Genomic DNA, 11,497 nt, shown 5'->3' on the forward strand with positions numbered 1-11,497 from the left:
CATATAATGATTTTCCTCGAGATGGATGTCAAGGTGATAGCCTCATAATTTCCCAGATCATCCATTTATTATTTTTAAATATTCATGCAACAGCATTAATTAACAGCACGGGAACTTTCTCAGTGCCCCAAGATATACAATTGGGGGGGGGGGGGGGGGGGAACAACTTTGATAGGGCAAAGGGCTGTGTAAAAAAAAGTGTTGCATACCATATCCTGATCCTTGGAATTAAAAATGCCCTACTTTAGTTTCTGGGGTGTTGGTTGTAGCTGTGTTGGTCTAAGGACATAGGCAGATAAGTTTCTTTGAGTAAATGGGATATCTTTTGTTAGATCATTATTATTATTATTAGTTGATCTAAAACAAGTTATCCCGTTTACCCAAAGAACCTTGTCTGCCTATGTCCTTAGACCAACATGACTATAACCAACACCCCTGTTGGACTAGAAAGCATTTCACAGCATTATATGAACACGAGATCTCTTTTTTTTTTTTTTTTGACAGCAGCAATATTTATTGAACACACCTGCTTTTTGATATTAGATGGGAATGTCAATAGTAATGAAACAATACTTTCTTTCCAAGGTATTTAAAATATTCATTTTTACGGGCCTCAGCTCTGCTGCTCACAGATGCCTCCTCATTTTTATTTTGCCTTTATAAATTATCTAACTTTGACATTCATATTCATTTTTGCCCATTTCCTTTGCATCACCCCATTTTTATTGTTCCTTTCCCAAACCAGCATAACCTTATTCCTCAAGCTTGCAATTGGGCCTCTTTTGGGTACTTAGTAATCTTTTAATACAGAAATGATTATATCAGTATAAAAAAAAAAAAAAATCAAAAAAAAAAACCCCCCACAAAGAAAGTGTAAAGCATCTTTCCAAGAGGTGAGTGGACTCATCATTGTTTTCAACTCTGTCCCTGTAAAAAGTTTAGTGTCACAAGTACATAGGTACTGCTTGTTTGGAGTGGATTATATCTGTTAATTGTTAATAGAATAAAGCATGGCCACTTGCATCTAAGCAACCACTAATGCTTAGTGTGATGATCAAAGCTTCTCTCTCTGTCAAGGTCAGGGCTAATCAAACACAGCGGAGATTTACATTTTTTGAGTTAGGAAATTGTCTTAAATGGAAAGGAACATCTCAGTTCATAGCACTTTTGACCCAGTCTTCAAGCCCCATGGGCTAGAGAGTAGAGTTAATAATCTCTCTCGCTCCAGCCACCCTTTTATTGTCTCCGAATGGGAATCTCTTGAACAAAGGTGAACATTAGCAGTGGAATTAATGATTGGGAAATGACCTTTGAAGCAAGTGGTTGAGGAATTGGTCACTTAAATGAAAAGGAAAAAAAGGCTTCTCTCTACATCATACTGATGAAGAAAGTTTATCTTTAGCCTCCTGATTAAATTTCACAATTTTTTTACCCACAGAATTAAAAGGTTTAGTAGTTTCTGCTTATCACACATTACAGCAGCAAAACAAATTTCTTTAAAACATCATATAGCAGGTCAAGAATGATGGGCCTGATCCTGGTTTTGGTGTATATCAGGAGGAATCAGTTTGCTAGACATCTCCCTGCTGGGCCTGCAAGGTCCCTTAAGGCCTGAACTTTTGCTCCTGCACAAGCTCAGAAATGCCAGCGCTGCATAAACAGGCAGTACGGTTTCACCTAACCCCACCTGGGATTCACGTGTGAGGCCAGACTAGGAATCCAAAATATCAGAGCACCCCTTTAGCCTCCCCCTCAAGATTGGACCAGAGGAAGGGTAGAGGGGTCAAAATGCCATTCTGGCAGCCTGATTAAAACCCATGGGGGTAGCTATATTGTATATGAAGATCCTTGGGGTTAGAACACTTTCTAAGCAAGTGGGATACCAAAGTAAGGCTGCCTCAGTCAAAGGGGATTCAAACCTCACATCTTCCAGCAGAGCGCCAAAACAACCAGGCTCTAGAAGAGCCTGGATAGGGGCATGGTCTACCCCTCATGCTGAAGTGGGACCACTGGGCAGAAAGGAATAATGGAGCCATCAACCCCAAGAGAGAGATAGGGAGATGCACCAAGTTTGTGCAAGACAAACTTTGGACCCTAGTGGCTATAGCACTCCTCTGCGAAGGGGAAATCCTTCTGTATACCCAGGACTGTTGTTTTTAGTCCATTGACTCCTTAAACACATATTACCCAGATAGAATTGGGACTGGGAAATGGGCTCCCCTGTCTACAGAAGGGTCATATCCACTCATCTGCATAGTCAGGTTCCCCGTTGCACTCCCTTCTGAACCCCTCAGCCCTGCATGCTCTCTGCCCAGTGGTCTGCTTCAGCAGGAGTATGACCACCGCTCCGAAGTTTTATTAAAGCAGACAGCAAGCTCTGTTCAGTTCTCTCAAAGACGAGGCACCGACTCCACGGTGTGAAGCTGAGTGGGTGGAGGCACCTTCCTTGCAGCCCTGATTGAGCTCCAGGGAACACTGGGATTTCAACTGCATTCCCACACTGAGCCTTTCCTATTGGCAAGATCTAGGTGGCTCCCCGCTCAGTACATAAGTATCTCAGATCACCCCACCATGGACAGTCCAGAGACCCTAGAGCCTTCCTCCTGGGCTCTGTATTGCACTCTGGGGACCAAATGCCAACTGGTTACGGACCACACTGCCCAACTTGTAGGTGCTCAAGCCAATGTTATGACCCTTGAGTCGGTGATCCCCGAGCAGCAACTTCACTGGATCAGACATTGCATATGTATGTCTGACTCTTCACTCCCCCCCAAAAAATGCTCTACTCCAAGCTTAGTTGTGGCCCGATATCTCATGGCAGCCAGAGGAAACACTGCAAGAACACACTGAAGACATACCTCAAGAAAACAGATGCTGACATCAAGAGCTAGAAGCAGATGCTTGCTGACAAACTCCCCTGGCACTGCAATCTCAACCAAGTGGCAGCCTGTTTCGAGGTAAAGCATCTTTGTTGAGCTGACACCAGCGTATTAATCTTTTAATTAGGGGTATCATTATCTAGTTTTATTTAGGCTTTATTGTTATGCAACGCAAGGCTTGGACTCCACTTTGTACTGCTTAGCATAAATAAGAATAGTTATTTTATGTCAAGTTGACACATTAAGTTAGTATTTGTCTATACTCTGATTATTATATACAAGTATTTCTTTTATAACATTTGGACGCCTGGATGAATGAATGTAGAATGAATGGTAAAAGCAGAGCAAGGTATGAAGACATGTCAATAAGTAAGTTGCCAAATGGGGTACAATGATGCATGAATGAGCGTGACCTCATGCCAGAATGGAAAAGTACCCTAGTCTCAAACAAAGACTTGCAATCCCTATAAAAGAAGAGACTTAAGAGCATAAACGTGGGAACTCACTCTGCAAACTTCATGGGAGCACAGGCGTGTCTGCACACCCCGCTTCCAATGGGATCTCAATATGCCGAGGCTGGCCATGTACAGCAAATACTGAGCAACTGACTTTGGTAACGGTAACATCTGCAGAGAGAAGGAAAATGAATGCGTATGTGTGTGTTGATGTGTGTATTGTCTTAATGCTGTTGTATTCTCAATAAATGCGGCAACTTGCCTTGGCCCTCCTGATAGTGGTCCTGCTTGTTTTTTAATATAATATACACTTTGTGCGTATTACATCTTGCCCTCAAAGCAGAGAAGAGAGCACGGAGGAAGGAAAAGGAGAGAAATCCCAATCTGCAGCCACTCCCCCCTGCAGAAAGGCCTGCAACTTCTTCAGACAGCTCTGTGGCTCAAGGATTAGACTTTTAAATCACCTCAAGACTCAATGAGCTGCGGTAGAGATCATCTTCAAATCAAGAGACTGATAAAAACAAGGTGCCCAAGGCCTTTCTGGATCTAGCCTGAATTGCCAGATATTCAAATATTCAAAATATTTAAGCAACGAGTTATATTTCCAAATTACATTATCCTGCAGAGACCCCTTTGAAAAAGCAAAAGGTACCTTTGAAAATACCGTTGCCATCTTCCAATCTAGCAATACACATGCTTGGTTTCAAGGCTGTCACGTTGACAGCTATGCCATTACACGCATTTGAAAAGGCATCCCCAAGCTGGCACGGGACAAGGTCAGAAGCTGGGTGTGCCTCAGTTGCCCCATTTTTTAAAAATAATGCTAGCATTACAATCCTTGTTTCACTGCACTCCCCTGTCTATATATGCCCATTTTTGGTTGTCTTCTACACTGTAGGCAGTTTAGGGCAAGGACCACTTGTGTTCTGATGTATAGACCTGGGTCCTAACCCATGACCAGTACTCTTACCCCCTGCTACAACAGAAATAATAATATTTATTTATATATAGATTCACCCCTGTGCAGAAGCTGAGCAAAGACAAATGTGCCTCAAGACACACTGAAGCTAGATTTGAGGACTTAGTTGATTTATAAGCCTTGTGTTGGGCCTCTGCCCAGTCTGAATTTTGCTCTTAGTCTCCAGAAATAATAGTTCCCAGAATACATAAAAATCTGGCACTTGCACCAAAGAGTTTGCTATAGAAGGCTCTGAACTTGCAGTCCCATTGTCCACGTGGTAACGTGCAGAAGAGTGCCAATAGGCACTGCCCAGCCGGGTCAGGGCACAGGATGGAGCCATGAGCAGCTTGTTTGGGGGATAGGGGGGCATGGGGACAGGGGAAGGGCAGCTTTTGCCGCTGCATGCACCCCCCTTGCAAGCACGGGAGGCATGCCCCTTGGATCTGTGCGCGGAGCAAGGAGGGCTTTGCCCTGGGCACCAAACTTCATTGCAGCAGTGCAATAGAAGCAAGCCTTATTCCCTCAAGCCTGGGATGTGTCTAGAGAGTTATTTCACTTTCCAAGCACAATGCAAAGGATTAGGAGCTGCCATAGTTACTATCCAAACACTGCAGCGGTGCACAGGGCCTTCCACTCAGATAAGTGACAAGGAACTAGATGTACTCACATACTGCTGCTCAGCAGGTCTAGTTCCATCCCCAATCCAGATCTCAGCAATCGCAGGGCTGCTGTTTCAAGGTATCAGGACCACTTTCTTATTGCAAGAACAATTTTGCAGTTCAGTAGGCAGATAGCCAAACTGTGAACCAGGTGGCCTGCTAGGGTTGTCAACCCTCCCGGATTGGTCAGAAGTCTACAGAATCGGCATCCATCTCCCGGTGACTATTGAAAGCAATCTGGGAGATTTTAATAGGATATTTTTAAGAAAAAAAGATCTCCCAGAATAGCTTCCATCAAAGTTGGCAATTGTATGGACTGCAAATACCAGTAAGCTCCCACTGTGCTGATACTAACCTGTGTGTGTGTGTGTGTGTGTGTGTGTGTAGGGGCAGGGGGTAACTAGTGCTTCCAATCTGAGCAGGATTACATGAGCCCATTTCACCCTATTAATGTACTTTGTTTCATATGCCCAACACAAGGCAAATGCAAACATCCAGTGGTACTGAGCTGCAATATATTTTTCACTGTGCAAGCTTCATGTTAACAAAGCTCTGACTATCACAGAGCTCTTAAAGACAAACAACCGGGAAGAAAAGAAATAGACAGTTCACTCACCAGGAATCTGGAGCTCTGCTGATTCAGTTGGAGCAACTCTGCTCACCTACAGCTGTTTGCTTAGACTGAGTGAAATACATTATCCTATACACTACTGGAGGGTGAGCAGTTTGTGCAGAGGTTGATACTCAGCTGCACCTGTGCTTAATAAGGCTTGGCCCATCTCCCCAGGTGGAGGGAATGAGGCCAAGATGGGAGCTCCTGATTCAGAAGCAGGTTTGCTACAGGCAGCCTGAATTTAGTGAGGGAACAGTCATGGGAAAGACTCAAGGAATAGGAGGGTTATGTGAGCTGCTGTGCACAGGGATATGCAACAGTCTGGGGAAGTCCAAAGCTGGAGAGAGGAGGAACAAACAGGAAGGCCAAGAAGAGGATGTGCATGTGCTATTAGCAATCAATGAATTAAACCCCAAGAGAGGGAAGGCTGTTAGAGCTCCAGCCTGGGAGTTGGAGATTCATAAGGGAAAAAGCAGGTGGCAGCAAGCCTTAAAACCAGACCGGATAATCCCTGCTACAGTGGATGTTACATGTACTAAGCATTTCTCAACCTGTACAAAAGTCCGCACCATTGCATTCAGCATGGAGCTGCAGTCGCTCCACATGCATGCAAAATACACTGTTCCCAATCGGTGTGTTTTTAAAGCGAGGGCCTGTGGTGCGATATCTGGGCACCATTTAAAATACTCTCTCCACGGGGCTATCTTTTGGCTCTGGTTCCCTTTCTAAATATCCCCGTGCACAAATGATGCGAGCATGCGCAGCTCGAAATTCTCAGAGCCTTATCGATTGAGTCCAGTCAAAACCAATTTCGTTTGGAACATCAAGAGCATTTCTCTGCAACGAGGGTTATTTCTGTGCCAGAAAATGTCAACTTCCAGCTCCCACCTGTTTCAGTGATAGAGCTGTCCAGCAAGATGCGCTGTCATTGTGCCAGAGATAACAGAAGTCCTTTTTTGCTGAAATCTTGGAGAAAAAATCAAATTCACCTAGGAGCACCGAGCAGGCCAGAAAAAGTTGAGCTGTCATTGTAGGAGTTTCAGAACATTGTAAATACTGAAAAAATGAGGTGTTGGAAGAGAATTTATTCTGCAGACTCCAGTATACAGCAATTACTGCTTCACCTGCCAGGAAACATCTGTTAAGCAATATATTGGATGAAATACAGCTCACTATAGTAGATCTTCAATAATTTCAGCTCTATACCACCATGTTGACTAACTGTTTGGCACTTTCTCTACCTGTTCTGCACACTTGTTTGTTTGAAAAGACACCATCCCAAATCCCTTGGACCATTACAAGATTTCCAGGCCACTGCTAACGTATATCTTCACTCCATACCACATTATAGTGGCAGCGACATCGTTTCCTTTTATTCGGATCAGTTCTTCTTTCACCCACTGATCCGAAAAGGTTCAGGCTAGATGTTTGAATCAAAGGAGGCTCTGCTGTATTAGAAGTAATTCAGAGGAAGGAGAACTCATGACATTTCCCCCAGCGTTTACCCCATTTAAGGAAATAGAAGAAGAGGAGAAAGTGTTTGAGTGCTTCAAAATTATTTCAAAGGTGCCCAAATACCGAGGAGAAGGAGCCTCAGAGGTGTGTGATAACCATCATTACCACTAGTCATACTCTGATGTTATAGTTTTTACAGGGTTGGGATCAGATAGGCCGCTGCTGTGAAATACCCAGGACACAATTGATGTCAAATATTTCATTGGCACACGTAACTGCTAGATGAGGCCACTGTGATTGCCACTTTTCCTCCACTGCTGATCTGCCACAGCAGGTTTTTCAGTGTGTGTGTTGAGGTGGGGGGAGGAGGGGGGATAGATAACATGTGCAGATTACCTGGCCTAATGGTCTTTAAAGGTCCCATAATCATGGGCTAGCTGGGATAACAGTGCTTGCGTGGATCCCTGAGGCATTGCACTGGAGAGCTGAGAGAGCACCAATGGAGAAGGGCCAAAGGCTCTCCTGAGATCCCTCTAACACAGCTGTCTAAACCAATAAAGCTGAGGATCAGTCACTGCCTTACACTTGGCTTTGTGCTAATACAGAGCTTACAGTGTTCTCGATTGGCTTTACACTACTCAAGTGTCATGGCAAGCCTTCCCCGCCATGAAAATTAAAATTGTTTTAAAATGGGTTACAATTGGCATCACATATATTTAGGGTGGAAACCTCACAGTGGAGTTCTCTTCAAGCTCCTTGTTCTTAAAATATTCTGCATTGACACGAAGCATGTGAAGCTACCATTAATGCATCTAAACAACCTTAACTCTGCCCTGTAGTGACACCATAATGGGAAGAAAAACAGCTACTTCAATCTAATCGGGAAGTAAAACAAACGGAAAATAGCTTAATCATAACTGCACTTTCAGTGCATGCAGCAACAGTTGGCAGAGTTAAAATTGTTTTGATGATTTGACTTGCATTTCCATGACTTAACATGTAGCAGGACACAGGTTTGAGCCTCAGTCTCCCCAGCTAGCATCTTTATCACTCGGCCTGCCTTCCTTATTGATATAATTGTTTGTAATTGAAAAAGGGGATGGGGGCCAGAGGAAGATCCATTTGGCAGAACAGGGAATTACTGAGCCTTCGGGTTGCATTCTCGGAAGTTCACTAAAAGAAGGGTGGCGGGCTCACTTTTTTTTGCCCGGCTTGGACAAGGACACTAGATTGGTGGAACATTTCCATGAGATAACAGCTGGGAGGGGCTCTCCCCGCCCCTACTCAGAGGTGGGGGAATGCAAGGAGCCCCTGGACCTGATTGAAGACTGTGCTTTGCAGGTCTGGCAGACTTCAGGGGCGGAGCTTCTGGTGTAAATAAAACATCAGGCGAGGGACTCAAGACGAGCGGAGTCAAGAAAAGCTGGGAAGTGGTGTGAAACCGCTTGGGCCCATTACGGTGCATGGTTCGGTGCACAGAGCTCGTGCCTGCAACCCCGGCAGGGCCAGCGGGCAACACGGTGTGCAGGGCAGCGCATGGGGCAAGGGCCTTGGAGGTCGCAGTGAGGCAGCTCAGGCCCCATCTCCCAGCAAGCAGCCAGGTCCCACGGTGCACAGGGTGGCGCACGGGCCCGAGCCTTGGGAGCCAGGGAGCTGTGGAGGCTGCTTGGGTTAGCCACCCAGTGTGAGGATGGCTGGCTGGAGCCTGAAGGGCCCAGCACTGTGCTAAGAGAGCCCTCCATGCCAAAGCCAGGGCACAGGGAAATGGTAGTGCTGCAGCATGAGGCCCAGCACCCAGCACCCAGCAGTAGTGGTGCAGCTGGGAGGAGCTGAGCCCTCGGTGCCTAGAGCAGGGCACAGGGTGGAGAGGAGCCCAGCAGTGCAGGAGAGGCCTGGAGAGGCACTCCAGCAGAAGAGACCCCATTGAGCTGCGCCCTGCCCACTGCCACCTGCAGGAGCATGAGTCATTGAGCCCTTGGGTCCCACAAGGGAAAGACATCTGGGGTGGGCAAACCCAGAGAAGGGGCTGGGTGAGCAAGCCCCCACCTAGTCAAGACCCTAAGGGGAGGGGCCCCTGGTGCTTCCTGGACACCCCCAAGGGACCCCATTGGAAGGAGGACTATTAAGGAATAGATGGTATTAAGATTGTTCATGTTTTTGCCTTATATTTTGTAATCAAAATGTTGTATTGTGATTTTGTGTTGTGTTGATGCTGCTGAAATTGTTTTATTGTGATGGGTAAAGAGTGTTATCATAGGACAGAGTAATTTTCGAAAAGCACCCTGTTGGTTTCTTGCAATACTAGGTCCCCTAACCGAGTAGGGGTACATTTTATGCCTATCTTTCTGCATTAGAGAAAGAGGAAACTGTTCCTCTCTAGGGGCAAAATCACATTTCCACTCTTATACTTCGCATGACCCTTTAGTTGAGTACAAGTTCCCCACCGGGGGGTGGGGGGAGCTTTTTTTTGTAGATATATTGTTTTCTCTGGGGGTTGTGGTTGGGAGTGATTTTCCCACAGTGTTATTTAGGGTTTGACCTTGGTTATTGGTTAACGTTCACTGTGTAAATATATGTATATGATATTTAGTTTTATGTTTATGTATTTTATAACTCAATAAATTGTATATAGTTAAGAACGTTGGGCTTGGGCTAACTCTATAAAGGAAGAGGGATCCACTCCAAGTTCTGGCATCCATCTCACAGCACCGCCTCCTGCCTACCCATCCCGTCCGAGTGAGAATAGGGCGCACCCTTGGGTGTACCCAGATTACAGAATAAAGGAGGATGGGGCCAAGAATATAATCATAGAGATTTAAGGGGAAAACTAAGAGACAAGATTTTCTTTTGGACACGTGCATCTCACAGGGATCAACAAGAGCCACTTCCATGTAGTGATCCCTGGTAATGTCTCTGACAACCAAGAGCTCCCGAATCGACAAAAATGCCAAAGCACACAAAGACAAAGATACGGACACCAGTTTTGTCATACAAAAGAAGAAAGGATCTCATCAGAAGCATATATATCATTTATGTCAGCTGAGACACTGGGATTTCTATGGCACACAAATGCTCTTGCTGTGGTTCCTTTCCTGCCTTTATAATATTGTTGGAATAGAGATAGAGATAGAGAGAATGAATTTATCCGAGCATCACAGTTGACAAGCCTGAAATAGTTCAGAATTAAAATAATAGTAAAGTGGGGCCAGTCAAACAGAATTTGGAAACTTGTCAATGGGAAAGACGTGAGTCATTTTGAGATGAACAGATGGGGCCAGCAACTCAGTCCAGCACTGGCAAGGGTGGACTAAGAAACCTCACTCTGTTTCTGGCACTTGTGATTCACTGTGTAGGTACATAAGACATATCTGTCATAGTCAACAAATGGACAAATTTAGTTTTACGGTGCTCTGAAGTAAGAAATTATTTTGAACAAGAAGTTTCTTGACTCTCAGCAGCAGGAGTCAATAACCTCCAGATATTATGTTGAATCTGGACTATTATCTTGAACTCTGGGGACCAGGCTTAGGAAGACGGAGGTGCAGGTGGTCTTCTCGTCGATCCTCCTGGTCAGCGGTCGCAGTAGGCATCATGTCACCTGTGTCAGGGAAGTCAACCCGCAGCTCCGGAGTTGGTGCCATCATGCAGGTTTTAGCTTCCTGGACCATGATCCACACTTCCATGAAAGGAACCTCCTGGGACATGATGGGCTTCATCTCCCTGTAAAAGGTAAGAGTCTCTTTTCTTGCAGGTTGGCTGACCTCGTACATCAGGCTTTAAACTAAGTATGATGGGAGACGGGGTGGCAGGAGATGGAGAGAGTCCAGAGCCTACAAACTGCGAGAGATGCAGCTGTACACCTCAGGTAAGTACCAGGGGGCCCTTTGGTCATCAGAATTGGGGGGGGGGGACCAAAGGCACCATCTGGAGGGCTCAAGTGCCTCTATACTAATGCTAGGAGCATGGGGAATATGCAGGAGGAACTCGCACTTCTGCTTGCAGATAATAACTTTGATTTAGCGAGGTTAGTGGAAACCTGGCAGGACCCTACCCATAACTAGGCAGTACACATTGAGGGCTATAGGTTGTACAGAAGGGACAGAGTAGGGAGGAAAGGGGGCAGGGTTGCTGTCTATGTAAAGGAGCATTATACATCTACCTTAATCAAATGGGATCAGAGGAGGAGAAAGTTGAGGCATTGCTAGGATACATGGAGGTCATGGGGAAAGGGACTTGGTGGTGGAGGTCTGCTACAGACCACCACACCAAGAGGAAAAGCTCAACTTGAAATTCTTGAGGCAGCTCTCAGAGGCTGTGCGGTCTAGGGGCATGGGTGGCATGGGGGACCTAAACTACCCTGACATCTGCTGGGAGGAGCAGTCTGCCAAATCTAACCATTCACGTAGGTTCTTAACCTGTGTGCAGGACCTTCATCTAACACAGGAGGTATACGGTCCCACTAGAGGGAATGTCTT

General features: G+C 45.5%; 1 long non-coding RNA gene across 2 annotated transcripts in view; it reads right to left on the reverse strand.

Moving 5' to 3' along the window:
* Positions 1–5,767, reverse strand: part of LOC132250958 (uncharacterized) — a 50,282-nt gene extending 44,515 nt beyond the window's left edge. Inside the window, exons 1-2 of one of the 2 annotated variants that reach the window (XR_009462733.1) lie at positions 5,571–5,736; positions 3,386–3,505 (exon numbers count right to left, since the gene is read on the reverse strand). This is a non-coding gene — a long non-coding RNA (uncharacterized LOC132250958). Of the gene's footprint in view, positions 1–3,385; positions 3,506–5,570 lie in introns of both variants that reach the window. The other variant, XR_009462732.1, reaches the window with a different exon arrangement.
* Between the last annotated feature and the right edge of the window lie 5,730 nt (positions 5,768–11,497).

This window comes from Alligator mississippiensis, chromosome 5 (genome assembly GCF_030867095.1).
Source record: "Alligator mississippiensis isolate rAllMis1 chromosome 5, rAllMis1, whole genome shotgun sequence".
Classification (NCBI taxonomy): Eukaryota; Metazoa; Chordata; order Crocodylia; family Alligatoridae; genus Alligator; species Alligator mississippiensis.